This window comes from Lepidochelys kempii, chromosome 15 (genome assembly GCF_965140265.1).
Source record: "Lepidochelys kempii isolate rLepKem1 chromosome 15, rLepKem1.hap2, whole genome shotgun sequence".
Taxonomy (NCBI): domain Eukaryota; kingdom Metazoa; phylum Chordata; order Testudines; family Cheloniidae; genus Lepidochelys; species Lepidochelys kempii.
The window spans coordinates 8,320,235-8,336,695 of record NC_133270.1 but is presented as its reverse complement, the minus strand read 5'-3'; the positions used below and the strand labels follow the sequence as shown (position 1 = coordinate 8,336,695).

At 41.0% G+C, this 16,461-nt stretch overlaps 1 protein-coding gene and 1 pseudogene across 4 annotated transcripts in view; one reads left to right on the top strand and one right to left on the bottom strand.

Annotated features, from left to right (window-relative positions):
- Window positions 1-16,461, top strand: part of MED13L (mediator complex subunit 13L) — a 442,112-nt gene that overhangs the window by 87,448 nt on the left and 338,203 nt on the right. The window lies entirely within an intron of this gene.
- Window positions 5,437-6,487, bottom strand: LOC140898698 (actin, alpha cardiac muscle 1-like; annotated as a pseudogene).

The following is a 16,461-nucleotide window of genomic DNA, read 5'->3' as shown; positions in this document are numbered from 1 at the left end:
TTCATGCTTAAATCTCCCTCTCTGGAGAGATTCAGAAAATACTTTACTGGATATTTTTAATTAGCTTTTACTAAGGGCTAGGATTGGAGGGTGAGTGGGAGAGAGGCGTGGCAATTAGGAAGAAAAATTCCTTGCCTGCCTGATAATTACCACTTCTCACTTTCAAAATGAACAAGCCTTGAAATGCTGACTGTGTCAGTCTTATTTCCCTGTAATAGATGGGTGCCTGACTCCTCTCCTCTGGATGGGTCAAATATTTAATAGTATGAGAATTCTTGTCTGGTTTTGTTCTGGAATCATGGACTCGAGTAGTGAGGCATTGAGAGAGAGATCCTAAGAAAACAAGAGATACAGATAAACAGTGTTATTTTTATACTTGGCCTCATTGCCATTGGGAGATTTTCCTCTGCCTGATGTATTTTATTGATTTCTCTCTGGTTACTTCTAAGCAATCATTTTCAGGGTTGATTTTTATCCTGTAACTGAAAGATAATCCAGAGAAGCAAACTTTGATGTTGGAATGTAACGATAGCCAAATGGCAGATGTTACCAAAAACACTTGGGAGATTCCTTCTCGACAGCCTTGTGAAATTACTGTGCTATTTTCTCAATATGCTTCTTGGAAACCAAGGTTAAAGATTTCCATCAGGTATACATAATGTAAATTTTTAAAAAAAGATACTGCTCTCTATACCCTATTGAGACAGTGTTTTGGATCAAAAGGGAAAATAATTAATGCAGTCTTCAGTCTTTCACCACTACATGCAGTCACACTTCTGGTATATGGGATTTATCAGTGAATATATTTGGTTTTCCTTTCCGAATCAAAATGTTGGCAAGTCTGTGATTATAGTCTCTTTGAAAGATTTTTATTAAGTTTTCTTTTAGTAAATAAGTACAGTTAACTTTTTATTTTTACTTGTACTATATAGTGAACATAATGCACTGAACAAAAGTTGCAAATAAATTCCTGAATTTAAAAAAGGGGAAAATATAAGATCTGAAGGAGAGTTATACTACTTACAAATGAGACAATCAGACTGAAAAAATAGGGTCTTACACTGAAGTATTGTATTTAAAAGATATATTGGAAGAAATAGCTGTTTTTATTTTAGATTTTCACCTACATTTAGTTGATTTGACTTAATTAACTCATTATTAGTTGACTGAAAGCCAGAGACCTGAGTTGTTGATGCAGGAAGTAATTATGGTGGCTATTTATTATTTAGGATGGGCAGCTTTTTATAAATCTCAGTGAAACATGATGCTGCTTTAGCTGGCTAAACAATACAGTCCCTACGTGAAAGGATAAATGGACACAAATCAGATATTAGGAATGGCAGTGTACAAAAACCTGTAGGAGAACACTTCAACCTCCCTGAACACACAATAGCAGATTTAAAGGTAGCCATCCTGCAGCAAAAAAACTTCAGGACCAGACTTCAAAGAGAAACTGCTGAGCTTCAGTTCATTTGCAAATTTGACGCCATCAACTCAGGATTAAACAAAGCCAACTACAAAAGCAGTTTCTCCTCCCTTGGTGTTCACACCTCAGCTGCTAGAAGAAGGCCTCATCCTTCCTGATGGAACTAACCTCTTTATCCTTAGCCTGACTCTTGCTTGCATATTTATACCTGCCTCTGGAAATTTCCAGTACATGCATCCGACGAAGTGGGTATTCACCCACGAAAGCTTATGCTCCAGTACGTCTGTTAGCCTATAAGGTGCCACAGGACTCTTTGCCGCTTTTACAGATCCAGACTAACATGGCTACGCTTCTGATACAATACAGGAATGTAGAAGTACCTTCCAACTGATCAAGATTGCATGATTCATTATTACGTTAGTTTAGAATCTATTGTTCAGATTGCTGAGCTGTGCAGTTTTCTGCCATCATTTCTTTTTTTAATGGGATTAAGTAATTATGCCTACAGTTTCTCACTGGTAACTGATTTGATAAAAGCAGTTTGTAAACGCTAACCTTTGCTATTCTAGGAAAACAGTGCTTTGATTGTGTTGCAGTTTTCAAATATCAGTTCATATATTTAGATGGTCTGCTGAGGGAAGTGGGAATATGAAAGCAAATTATAAATACTGAGCTTAGAGCTTTCCCTTGGGAATGTATGTAGAATTTAGATTGAAGCAGAAAAAGAAATGTTGAAACAGCTACCTAGACCAGTGGCTCCCAAACTTGTTCCGCTGCTTGTGCAGGGGAAGCCCCTGGCGGGCTGGGCCGGTTTGTTTACCTGCTGTGTTTGCAGGTTCGGCCGATCATGACTCCCAGCGGCTGCGGTTTGCTGCTCCAGGCCAATGGGGGCTTCTGGAAGCAGCGCGGGCCGAGGGACATACTGGCCACCGCTTCCAGCAGCTCCCATTGGCCTGGAGCAGCGAACTGCGGCCACTGGGAGCCACGATTGGCCAAATCTGCGGATGCGGCAGATAAACAAACTGGCCCGCCAGGGGCTTTCCCCGCGCAAGTGGCGGCACAAGTTTGGGAACCACTGACCCAGACAGATTATTTTATAGCAAAATTAAGTATATATTAAGTAATGTTAAATTTACACTGATGTAATATTGGCCTTACGTCTTTTAGCATGTTAATTTAAAGGCATCAATTGAGGATTACTAAATATTGTTTTGAAGCTTAGTTACTGTGGACTTTGCAGTGCTGAATATATTTAAGCTTTTTCAAATGTTACACTATGAAGGCCTATTGATACTTTGTAACTTGGTTACTAATATTTTTGTTACAAGGCACAATTTTGTAATGTTTAAAAATGAAAGTGGGGCGCTGGAGGTTGTAACCTATTTTTTTTTATAGAAAATGTGTAGATTGTCCAATACAGGGACTATAATTTTTGCCCTTTTATCAAGGGAATCTGCTGGACTCTCAGGCTTGAAAATGCTTTGCTTTCCTGCTGTTTCCTAATATGAGGTTGGCAAGGAGTTCTTTTAATTGTTTCCTGCACTGCTCGCTGAAATTAAATGCTGTTTCTTGCTATTTAACATAGTATAATTTTGAATATGGCATCTCCTCAGTGTTGCAGCAGGCTATCCTATCATGGCAGTGTACTAAACTTTCTCACTACCTAGATGTGGATGATTCTGCATGTGGTGATAGCAGATATTTTGGTAAATATGAACTAAGTATTTGACAGGCCTGGATACATGACCCTCATAGTGTACTGCAATGTTATGAGGCCAAGATGTAATGGGTATATAAGATAAGGGCACAGTCATCTTAAGCACATACTAGAGGAGCATTTATAAGATTCACAAAAACATTTAGCATTTTACACCTCCTAAAAGCACTCTCATAGATTGCTCTGACAAATGAATTTCATGCATTTAAGAGGGCACAATTTGGTGGAACCTGTTGCTGCTGCTTTGCTGCCTAGGCATCTTTAATTTTTGGCTGACCTTTCCTGTCCTCTGCTCTTCCACCCAACCCACCTTGCAGGAGGAACCTTGTGACTCTTTTGCTTTTAACTTTTTTTCTGTAGTTTTGTGCCTATGTTGTCTTTGCTTCTGTCCTGGAAAATACCCCTGAAGCCCAAAATTGGGATTGCAAGGGCTGTGATAACCAGGTAGTGTTTGCAGAGTGGGTGGGTTTCTGGCCTTACAAAGGCCAGGGACAGGAGCCTCTGGATATACTTATTCTTGAATTCAGTGGCTCTGGCATACCATATAAATACTGTAAAGAGTTTCTGGATGCTATTCCATCATGTAAGATGGAGTAGCCACAGTGAAGACAAGAGGCCTGTACTACTGGCCCTTAGATGAGGAAGGTGAAATCTGTCTCCCCTGCATTTAATTCACTAAAAACACAGTTATGGCAGGCTTTACGCTGGTGAAGTGTCACTTATATTGATTTATCGCTGGTGGGTGGAGACCGTCTTTATTAAACATTTGTGAAGAGAACATTAAAGTATTCTGACAGTTCTTATATCTTGAAAAAATAAAGTTAACAGTTAGGAAAATACGTTGAGTACTGAATTTTTGGCAAGTACCAGAAAGCACAGAGTGTACTGGACTGTAAATATTGCAGAGTTAGCACAAATTACCTGATGTAAAAAGCATGTTTTTGTTGTAAACATTGGCTGGTTCAGCAGGTTGTTGTTTTTACAGAAGTGCACTAAACAGTACCTATTGCACTAGAGTAATATTAAATATTTGTCTTTCAATGTGTGTTGTCTCCAAAAAAAAAAAAAATTGAAGTTGTTGAATGTAGGTAACAAATGAACTGAACTGCTTTATTTCTGTGTTGAAAAGACAAACAGACCTCCTAGTTTTTATATATCCTGGTTTGGATTAGTATGTTTTTTGTTTATAACTGTTCTCTAATATTATTCCTTGAATAAAGTAAAGTGTGCTTCTGTAAATTTCTTTTGATTTGTTTTTAAATCAGCTATAATTTCTCTTCAGTTTAAATGTTAGGTTCATTTTAGCACTGGCACTCTGCTGTGTATGATATTGAAGTGTTTCAGGTGGCTGTAATCACAACAGTAATAGGAAAAGGAGCAACTTAAGTAAACATTTTCCAGAAATTTAAAGCTGCTTTAAAATTTAAACTTAAGTTTAAATATTTCCAAAATTTAAACTTGAAATTTTTTTATACAGAACACTTTTAATCCACTGAATGAGAGGATTGTATTTTTGCAATATATTGTTTTACAGTCATAATTTTGTGATTGTACTTTAATGTCTTAGATATGTGGATATATAATAATGCACACAAATATAGATATTTGTGAATAGACCCATAATATATTATGTCATAATCAGAATTTACAATGTTCTCACTATGTAATATGATTCATATATTTTTTATTTGTTTTAAACCTTGTCTGTCCCTTCCCTAGCCCTTCCTTTGTCTGTTATCTTCATTTTCTGTACTTGTCTGATGTACAATACAAACTCTTTTGGGGCATTTTTTTTTTTTTTTGAGTGCCTCTTTTTATCTTGTAGCATGCCATGCTAAATTATGACACTATACACATAACATCTGATCTAATATGTGCTTTTATATATACATGTGTGATGAGTAACCATATTTCTGTAATGCATTTTGGTTAATTTAGTGTTAGGGTGATCTGAGCTCTCTATGTGATATATAAATGTATGGAATACCACATTACATTAATATGATGTAAATGCTGATGCCTATCGGTTGAAAAGGAAAGTATAATTGTTATTCTTAATGAATATATATATATATAATGAATATTATAAATGTCTTGTAATTAAAAAAAATCAGAAAATACACAGCCTCTGTTAATTTTGCGTTTTGCATGAAAATCTATTTTTTGGGGAAAAGTAGCTTGTAATAAGTATAGGCTTTATGTCTTTATATAATATTACACAATTAAAAGCATTTGTGGACTATATATGATCCAGCTTCATCATATTCTTGTTTGCAGAACCATGTCTGGTGGAAAGTAAATAAGGAAGCCGGAGCATTAAAGTTCTGGTGGAGCAGTAGTTTTAATTTTCATTTTGCTGGGATATATAGCAGTAATCTTTTTTCATTTTGTCCACTATGTCAAGATACACGGTAGTTCCTCTAGAAAGGACATTAAGACAGACCTGTATGCCAATAATGTCAATATCTCATTTCATTATGCTGTTGTAGGTTGTTTCGTGAATTCAGTCAGATTTCATCTCATACCAGTAAAAGAGAGCTGGAAGAATTTCGGGGGGAGGGAGAATGCTCATTACCAGTAAAGTCCATCTGATGACATGTAACTCTTTCTGAGGGAAGATGAAGTGGCAGCTGTAGCCATTTTGTTCTCAAAGTCCTATGCCATGTAGCATAGCTTTTCCTTGATATCATGGACACTTTCTCTTTCAGCTCTAGTGACAAAGGAGTCACTATGTTTAGTGAGAATCTTCATAGATAGGCACATTGGGACAGTTTTTAAAGATATTTAGGCACCTAAAGAAGCAGATAAACATCTAGTGGGATTTTCAAAAATGCAATTTTGAAAATACCGCTATGTGTCTAAATACCTTAAAATCTGGCCAGTTATAACACCATCTCGTGAATCCAATACAGTACAAGTAATACAGCCTGAAGCATACAAAGTACTGCTTGAATTGCAACATAGAAAGCTGGGAGTTTAAAAGTTTCAAACATTAATTGTGTCATGGTCTCCCTTTTCATGGTCTGCCTTGGAATTCTGAGGAGAGTCAGCTAACAAAGGGGGCTATTCCTCAGATGCGACATGAAGCTCATTGTAGAAAGTGTGATACTGTTTTTCCCCCATGTCATCCCAGTGTATAAAAATGCCATCTTCAATAGGGTATTATAAAGTGAGAGTACCTGTTTTTGGTCTGGGCTTCATCACTTACATAGGAATCCTTATGCCCTATACCAACCAGGATACCATAGTCATTTGGGAGTTCTACAGTAGATGGGGATACTGCCCTTGGAGCATCATCACCAGCAAAGCTTGCATTCACAAGGCCCGGAACCATTATTGCAGCCTAGAGAAGCAGTTTATCTTCACACATGGTAGCTATTTCTTCTTTTAGACTTAGAAAGAGATGGCTGCTTAGATATGTGAGAGGTGGCTGCTACTTCTCTTGGGTGTTTAGTTTAGTGAATTATTGTACTTGTTGTCCTCTCCCTTCTTCGAGTGCTTGCTCATGTCCATTCCATTGTAAGTGTGTGTGCTCTCCACATGCACCAGTGCTGGAAGTTTTTCCCTCAGTGATATCCATAGGGGGCAGGCTCTGGCGCCCTCTGGAGTGGCGTGCATATGCACCAGTGTAAGGGGCACCACTGCCTCCCCCCTCCCTCAGTTCCTTCTTACTGTGAGTGGCCGTGCTGGAACGTCTCCTTGCCTTGGCAAGCTTTCCTATCTCAACTGTGCCTAGTTGCGAATTTGTTGTATATAGTTGTTAAAAGTTGTATAGTTAATAGTTCCCTTAGTGTAAAGTTTGAATTAGTTAGTCCCGTACGGGACTTAGCCTAGGGCAGGACATGCTCCCGTCCCTGGGCTTCAAGTTTTGTGACTGCTGCAAAAAAACTATGCCAGTCAGTGATCCCCAGAGAAGCTGCCTGAACTGTTTAGGAGAAATCCATGTGAGTGACAAGTGTCACATTTTCAAGAGCTTCAGGCTGTGGACCCAAAAGTAGCGGGACACTTGTCTTTGAGTGCTCCTTATGGAGTCTGCCCTTGCACCGGTCTCGGAGCTGATGAGATTGGATTCTGCTCCAAGCACTGTGGCCTTGGTATGAAGTGCGCCGCCTGCACTGACCTCCATCCCCGATACTGGCTATAAAGCAAAGAAAGGCCGAGAGAAGACATTCTCCTACGTCCCGTAAAGGGATAGAGAGAGTCAGACGAGAGCAAAGATCTGCACGGGGCAGCTCTTCCCCTCTGGACAGTGGCCAGGCTTCAGCTCCCATTGAGCTGTCGAGTCCACTTCCAGACCCGCCTGCCATCCCAGGAAACGGCAGAGGCAGTCTGCACCTGGAGGTGCCATCCACGCCGGAGGCCTTTTAGGCCACTACGGACTTACTGTTCCTTCCCGTGAAGCACATGCTGGCCAGTGAGGTGCCCCATTTGAGGGGTAAACTTGCCCTGGGACCCTTCCAGCAGTCTTCATCAATGTGGCACTACTGCCCGCTGCAGAGGATGCCCCGCCAGCACTTGCCTGAACAGTGGCACCAGCCCCTGGATATAGGTTGGCTTATCTGCCAGAGTTCCCGGCATCGGTCCCCAGACTCTAGGCAGCATTCCTCAGGGTTCCGCTGTCGATTTCCGGTGGTCTGGCGCAGACTTGCAGAGGCGAGGCACCAGAGCCCTGATGCTGGGAGCATCTGAGTCGGTCTCCCGGTCCTTGGCATCGTTCCGGAGGAGTGAGACGCCCGTCACTGGTCTCCGGATCATGGATATGGATCACCACAGGCATGCTGACGGTCTCCAAGACGTCAATCCTCTTGCTCTCGTTCCCGGTCTACAGAGCAGCACTGCTCTCTTAATGTGGGGTGTCGATTGCCGGGGTACCCTCACTGATCCGCCGAATGCCGCCGCCGGTCATCGGAGTTGTGGCATTGAGAGCCATTTTCCCAGTACTGGTCCCCAATGGAGGTCTGCGGAGACAGCCGATAGGAATGTGGTAGACAAGCGGCCTCGGAACCATCCTGGTCCCTCAGACAAGTCTCTCCCTCCTTGGGCTCTGGCAGCAAGGAGGAAGGCCTGCTCGCAAGCCCAGGCAACTCACCAGGGACATCAGCATTCCCCTCTGGGCCACCAGTGGCTGCATGGCCCCATCCTCGCCTCTCTCCACCTCACAGCTTGGATGCTGCATGGTTGAATCCAGAGGAACAAGCCTGCTCTAGTCAGGTACAGCAGGCTCTCTTGGAGAGCAGGAAGCCTTCCACCAGAGCAACTTATCTGGCAAAGTGGAAGCGTTTCTCCTGCTGGGCAGCGGAGCGGAGTATCTCCCTGACCCAGTCGTCTCTAGTCCTTTTTGGATAACCTGCTTCACTTAAAGCAGCAGGCCCTCACCTTCTGTTCGACCATGATGGCGGCCTATATCAGCCTTCCACCTTTGCAGTTAGGGTAGATAGGTGTTCTCTCATGACGATTAGGTTCCTGAAAGGCTTTGAAAAACTCTTTCCGTCAGTCCGGGACCTGGTCCCCCCATGGGACCTCAACCTGGCCCTCTCCAGGCTCACGGGCTCGCGCTTTGAGCTTTTTGGGTTCTTGTTCCTGTAACTGTCTTTTTTTTTCACCAAAGCTTGAGAAAGTTGAGTAAATCTCCATCAATTTATTATTTTTTCCAATACTTGGTGCTGTAGGCCAGTGATACTCAATTAGACCTACCTGCGGGTCAATTTGAGAATTTTATGACCAGGCCATTTGTGCAGAAGGCTGACAAATTTTTTAAAAAAACTTCAGCTGCCAATAAAGAAAGACCTTGCTTGCAATATAAGTGTTAGTGGTTCTATCTTTTAACAAAGTTTATAAATATTATTACCTGTGTTTTTGGCAATCCTGGCAAACTTTGTGAAGCGTGGTTTGTAGGAGGTCAGGGCAAGGGGTATTCACTGGTGAAAATGCTCATCTGTTAGGCGATTGTGGTGTTGTTTTTTTTATAATGTTCATGATATAAAATCCAGATTCACAGAGAGATGTGGATCCGAACATCATTAAAAGATCGATGGCTAGATTCTGGATATTCTGAAACTGGTCAACGTATTGAGTCCAGAAATCACAAATTCCCACTTCTCTGAATTTTGCCTTCAAGACATCTAAGCTCTGGAGCCTTACAGTTTCTAATTGAAAGGCACCTTCATCAATTGAATAAAGAATGTTCTTTGCTTCAGAAGGGCAAGGTCCATTGACTGAGACAACAAACAGATCATGATCAAATAAAAGCAAATTCTCTGGAATTTTAAAATTCTCAAATCACACTTAAAATTTTCAGTCAGATTGTTTAGGAATTCTTGTATTGTCTTAATCAAAGTTTCATATGTAGCAGCAACACAATGTGGGAAAGTATAACCTCTTTCCTGTTAAGTCTGTCTGAAGGATTTAAAGATTTCACTGAAAGGCACACGCTTTTTCAAACAGATCCCTGACACTGCTTGCCCGGCCTTGGAACTGCAATCTGAGGAAATTCAAGCGACCAGTAATATTGCACAGAAAAGCTACCTGTAACAAAGAGGGGACACCATTATTACATTCCAGGATCTCTCAAGCCTTGTTGGTCTTGTGGTTTGAAAGAAATTCTCTTGTTTCTTTTTGAAGCGCACAAAACCTCTTTAACACATGCCGGCTACTTAACCAGTGACGTTGTGCTGGGCTAAACTTGGATTTAAACTTGGAGAGTGGTCAGTTTGGATGAGCTATTGCCAGCAGGAGAGTGAGTTTGTGTGTGTGTGTATGTTCCCGGGGGGCGGGGGGAGAAAGCCTGGATCTGTGCTGGAAATGACCCACCTTGATTACCATGCACATTGTAGGGAGAGTGGTCACTTTGGATGAGCTATTACCAGCAGGAGAGTGAGTTTGTGTGTGTATGGGGGTGGGGGGGAGTGAGAACCTGGATTTATGCTGGAAATGGCCCACCTTGATTATCATGCACATTGTAGGGAGAGTGGTCACTTTGGATAAGCTATTACCAGCAGAAAGAAAAGGAGTACTTGTGGCACCTTAGAGACTAACCAATTTATTTGAGCATAAGCTTTCGTGAGCTACAGCTCACTTCATCGGATGCATACCGTGGAAACTGCAGCAGACTTTATATACACACAGAGAATATGAAACAACAGAACGCCACTAGCCGTCACCTTCAGCCCCCAACTAAAACCCCTCCAACGCATTATTAAGGATCTACAACCTATCCTAAAGGATGACCCAGCACTCTCACAAATCTTGGGAGACAGGCCAGTCCTTGCCTACAGACAGCCCCGCAACCTGAAGCAAATACTCACCAACAACCACATACCACACAACAGAACCACTAACCCAGGAACTTATCCTTGCAACAAAGCCCGTTGCCAACTGTGTCCACATATCTATTCAGGGGACACCATCACAGGGCCTAATAACATCAGCCACACTATCAAATAACATCAGCCACACTATCAGAGGCTCATTCACCTGCACATCCACCAATGTGATATATGCCATCATGTGCCAGCAATGCCCCTCTGCCATGTACATTGGTCAAACTGGACAGTCTCTACGTAAAAGAATAAATGGACACAAATCAGATGTCAAGAATTATAACATTCATAAACCAGTCGGAGAACACTTCAATCTCTCTGGTCACGCAATCACAGACATGAAGGTCGCTATCTTAAAACAAAAAAACTTCAAATCCAGACTCCAGCGAGAAACTGCTGAATTGGAATTCATTTGCAAATTGGATACTATTAATTTAGGCTTAAATAGAGACTGGGAGTGGCTAAGTCATTATGCAAGGTAGCCTGTTTCCTCTTGTTTTTTCCTACCCCCTCCCCCTCAGATGTTCTGGTTTAACTTGGATTTAAACTTGGAGAGTGGTCAGTTTGGATGAGCTATTACCAGCAGGAGAGTGAGTTTGTGTGTGTATGGGGGGGATGTGAGAAAACCTGGATTTGTGCAGGAAATAGCCCAACTTGATTGTCATGCACATTGTGTAAAGAGTTGTCACTTTGGATGGGCTATCACCAGCAGGAGAGTGAATTTGTGTGTGGGGGGGTGGAGGGTGAGAAAACCTGGATTTGTGCTGGAAATGGCCCACCTGATGATCACTTTAGATAAGCTATTACCAGCAGGACAGTGGGGTGGGAGGAGGTATTGTTTCATATTCTCTGTGTGTATATAAAGTCTGCTGCAGTTTCCACGGTATGCATCCGATGAAGTGAGCTGTAGCTCACGAAAGCTCATGCTCAAATAAATTGGTTAGTCTCTAAGGTGCCACAAGTACTCCTTTTCTTTTTGCGAATACAGACTAACACGGCTGTTACTCTGAAACCTATTACCAGCAGGAGATTGAGTTTGTGTGTGTGGTTTTTGGAGGGGGGTGAGAGGGTGAGAGAACCTGGATTTGTGCAGGAAATGGCCCACTTTGATTATCATACCCACTGTGAAGAGAGTGGTCACTTTTTGGATGGGCTATTAGCAGCAGGAGAGTGAGTTTGTGTGGGGGGCGGGGCGGAGGGTGAGAAAACCTGGATTTGTGCTGGAAATGTCCCAACTTAATGATCACTTTAGATAAGCTATTACCAGCAGGAGAGTGAGTTTATGTGTGTATCGGGATGGGGGGGGGGGTGAGAAAACCTGGATTTGTGCTGGAAATGGCCCAACTTGATGATCACTTTAGATAAGCTATTACCAGCAGGACAGTGGGGTGGGAGGGGGTATTGTTTCATGGTCTCTGTGTGTATATAATGTCTACTGCAGTTTCCACGGTATGCATCCGATGAAGTGAGCTGTAGCTCACGAAAGCTCATGCTCAAATAAATTGGTTAGTCTCTAAGGTGCCACAAGTACTCCTTTTCTATATTCAGCTATAACGTCTTGTTGAAGAGTTATAAAAAGACGATAAAAGCTAGAAATTGAGCATATGTAGTTCGCTAATCTCATCACAATACCCACTGGTTTTTTTTTTAAAGTCCCCAGACAACTTACTACACAGGACAGTCTGGTGAATGATGCAATGAAGTGTATTTAATGAAGGGTGTCTCGCTGCTCTGGAGGGACCTCTGTCTGTAACATGAAAGTTTACTTTAAGCAGATCTATACAATTTTTTTCAAAAAAGGCTTTTATCTTTTCAAAAATGATCTCTCCTGTGGTATAGGTTTCTAATGGTATTTAGTACAAAAATTCTTCCCTGAAAATTTCACCATCATAAAATCTAACAAACAGTGTTATTGGGCGGCCTCCCTTAAATCACTTGATTCATCCACTGCAAGAGAGACACATTTGGCATTTTTAAAATCAGAAGGCAGTGCTGACAAACGATCCTCGTAAATTACCTCCAGTCTTCGCACTGCTGTGAAATCGGACAAAGAGGAACTTGCTTCACACTGTTCACAGTGTCATCTTTGTTTTTATTTTTTGCAAAAAGTTCTTCCAGCATTTCCAGCGTGCACTCCTTCACAAGCTCAGCATCCAGGAAAGCCATTTTCTTTTTAACTAGTACCAACATTATCCAAAGAGAAGCAGCTATTGCTTTTTCCTGTACAGTTGCTATTATTAGAATGATATTTGAAGTGTGATATCAAGACGTTGGATTTTCAGTTTTGTCACATCTTGCAACGCTGTCAGGAGGATAGGCCGCATTGAAGTTACTGTGCTTTGATTCAAAGTGGAGTCTCATGTTGATGACCTCAGGGATGGATGCGGTGGTTAGGTATATTAAACACAAAGGTTTTCCTTTTAAATGAGGTGGCATAATAAAAAGAAAATCTGCTGTCCAATTTGGGTTAAAAGCTCAGTTTTCGCTGTTGACTTTGGAATGTTTACTCCCACTCACTTTCATTTGGTTCCATTTCCAAAAAATTTGGCTGAGTCCTAGCTGAATTGTAGCCCATGCTATTGCAGGAACTTATGATCTAGTAAGCTTAATTTGTGCTGTGGCTTACCAGGGCTGAGCCCCAGAACCTCTTTCATTACAAATTAAGCACTGCCAGTAAGTTACTTAATAAGGAAGTCATAGGCAAATGATAGGCAGTGCATCACTGTTTGTGAATTTAATTATAAATATTTTTTAAAATTGAGCTGGTGGGCCACACATGAAGTCTTGCTGGGCCACATTTGGCCCGCAGGCCTCCTATTGAGTATATCTGCTCTAGGCTCTTCCTAATTCATGCAAATAGATTCTTGGTTGTTTCTGTTCCCTTTCTAACCTTTAAAGGCAAGCTCAATTTCAGTACAATGAAGTCAGTCAGATCTGTATATAGAGTGAATGATGGTGACAGATTTTCCTGTAAGACAGCTGAGGAAGAGGAACATGTAATATCCATGCCCATTATCATGTGTGAGTAAAATTAACACACATTCGCTTTCTGAAGCAAGCATTAATCTTGTAATGCCCATCTGTGGCATCAATTTTTTTTTTTTTTGGTGGGTGAAGGAAATTAATTAATTTTTTTAACAGCAGCCCTTCAATGATCAAACAGTTTTTCTCCTTTCCTCTCCAAATGAGAGCCAATGGTTTTGGTTAGTGTTTTAAAATAAATGTTTCCTTTTAGTAAGTATGCATGCATTTATTTAAGTATTTGAAAGATTGTGCAAGTTTTAACATACTAAGTAAACACTGTGTGATGCTAGAAGAAATGAGGTAATAGTTGTACTTTAATTATGATAAAACATTACTTTGCAGTTCATTCTAGTGGTTTAAGAGCGACACCCTGCACAGTTATGCAGGAAACTGAAGTTCTGTGTCTGTCACCAGTCCTTGCTCCCTGGGTTGGGATGCTGTGAAGGTAGAATGCTCTGAAAACAGAGGGGATGAGAGTAGAGAAGGAAGCTCCTTGTGGATCTTACCAGTTTTTTTTTTTTTTTTTTAGCAGAGAAAAATGTAAACTCTTCAGCCCTTCCACAGATCTTCTTTTCTTATGGCTTGATTTCTCTTGCATACTTATTTTCTTCAGCATGTGATATACTTATAAATGAACTTGCACTCTCCTTTGGAAAATGTTTAAAACAAGAAATACTTTGAGATGTTAATTGTGTGTTAAGTCTAATTATTTCCTTTTTAAATGAACTTCGACTACACAATCTAGGATTCTGCTCAGGATAAAAAATAAAAACCTCTCTGGAGCATTGAACAATGTTAGGGGCATCTGGGGATGTGGATATACTGTGAACATGACAACTTTTTTTTTTTTTTGCGCAGGTATTGCAAACTCATTTTGGAGTGTTTTATTTTTTTAAGCACATATTGTGACAACTGCTGTCTGGGCAGTCTATGAATCAGTGCATTTTTGCACAGAATTGGTTTTTAACTGGGTCCTCGCTATAAGAGCACATTGAAACGAGAAACAGACTAATTTTTTGTTGTTGTAGACATAAGAACTTATTGGCAGCAGTTTATGCTATAGTTATTATTGAAGCTGGATCATTGGTATTTTTAAGTTTTAGAACTTTGTACCCAGTAGTGTTGCTGACGTCAGTAAGGAGTCTTAAAGCTGTATGATTTAAATTCCTTAATTCTTTGTCAGTTTTTTATTGACTTTGATATACTGAGTAAAAAATGAAATGTTACATTTTGGTTACCTTTTAAACACAAATTTTGATTATATTTGTTGTTATAGCTTACATGAAAACGCTTAAATAAATAAAAGAAATAACAGGTAGTATGAAAGGGTTTGGAAGCAAAAGCGCATAAGGTAGTTTCGTGCTCGGGAAAACATTCTGAGAGCCAAACAGTAGGAAATATGCAAAATGTGGATATTTTTGCTACAGAATACTCCTTCATGTTTTGATATTGTTAGTGTCATTTGAGTGTCTGGTTTGCTGGTCTAAAGTCTGTATATAGAAATACTGTACTCAGAGCTGTGACAAATCCAAAGAGCCTATGATTCTGCAAAATAGCTGGGCTGTTCAACTTGTATTGCTGCAAATGTCTTGACAAAACTGAGAAGAATAGAATTTTTTCTCTCTTATTTAAGGGAGGTAGGATCTGAAGTTCATACTAGCCTGTAAAAGTCATTGGGCCATGGAAATTATAGACAAGTATGTAGAGGAATAGGATGTTTTTCACTTCCCCACTTTTCAACTTTTTTCTAAGCATTATTTAGTGTATAATGAGGATGTAGCAGGATGCCTTTATTTTTCAGGTTAGCTGTACTAATTGCCATAGCAACAGCTCTGAAGAGAAATTGCTTAGATTTAATGGCACATCAAGTAGTTGTTTCAGAGAGCAAATCTTCTGATTTTGCGATTGCAAATAGATTTTGATTTCAGAATGAAAATAATTTCCTTCATATGCACCCCTTTATTGATATGAGTGTTTTTCATAAGGCACTTGCAGTTTTAAGAATTACATTACACTCCTATCATTTTAGGTACACCTCTACCCTGATATAACACAGTCCTCGGGAGCCAAAAATGTAACCGTGTTATAGGTTAAACGGCATTATATCGAACTTGCTTTGGCCTCAAGCATTTCTGTTATTAATAGTCACTTCCCGCCCCCTGACTGACCCCTCAGAACCCCCGTGCCATCCAACCCCCGTCGCTCCCTGTCCCCTGACTGCACCGACCCCTATCCACACCCCTGCCCCTTGACAAGCCCCCCGGACTCCCACACCCTATCCAATGCCCCTGACTGCCCTGACCCCAGAATCTCCGAACCATCCAACCCACCCTGTCCCCTAACCGCCCTCTGAGACCTGCTGCCCCTTATCCAATCCCTCGGTCCTGGCCCGGTACCATTAACGTGCCACTCAGAGCAGCCAGCGTGTCTGAGCCTGACACGCTGATCCGCTGGAGCGCGCAGTCCCGCCCCCCCAGAGTGCTGCTTTACCGCGTTATATCTGAATTCGTGTTATATCGGGTCATGTTATAACAGGGGAGAGGGGTATTTTGCTTTTTGCATGTATGTGCAACTGTACATATATAAATTAGTGTACACTACACCAGGACTTAAACCCTTCAGTCCTTTCATTGAGAGTTATGGCTAAGAAAGGACTGCAGGATTTTTACCCAGATTTGTTTTGATGCTCACTTTTTGTGTTACACAAAATGAACAGATGATATTGGGTCACAGAAACAGAAAAAGTGTGTGATCTTACTTGCAGACAGATGCTGTATTTATAGAACCCTTATAAATATTTAGTTTTTTCCTGTTTCTCTTCTGCTATTGAACATCATAGCCAAGAGTACTACTCTGAAGGTACAAACAGAAAGACGGGGTCCATTAGCTGCAGCAAGTAGAAGCACTGAGAGACTGGCTGGTGGTAGTCTTTAATTTTTGTTGTCCTGTCTCACATTCATAAAAGCTTCTGATAA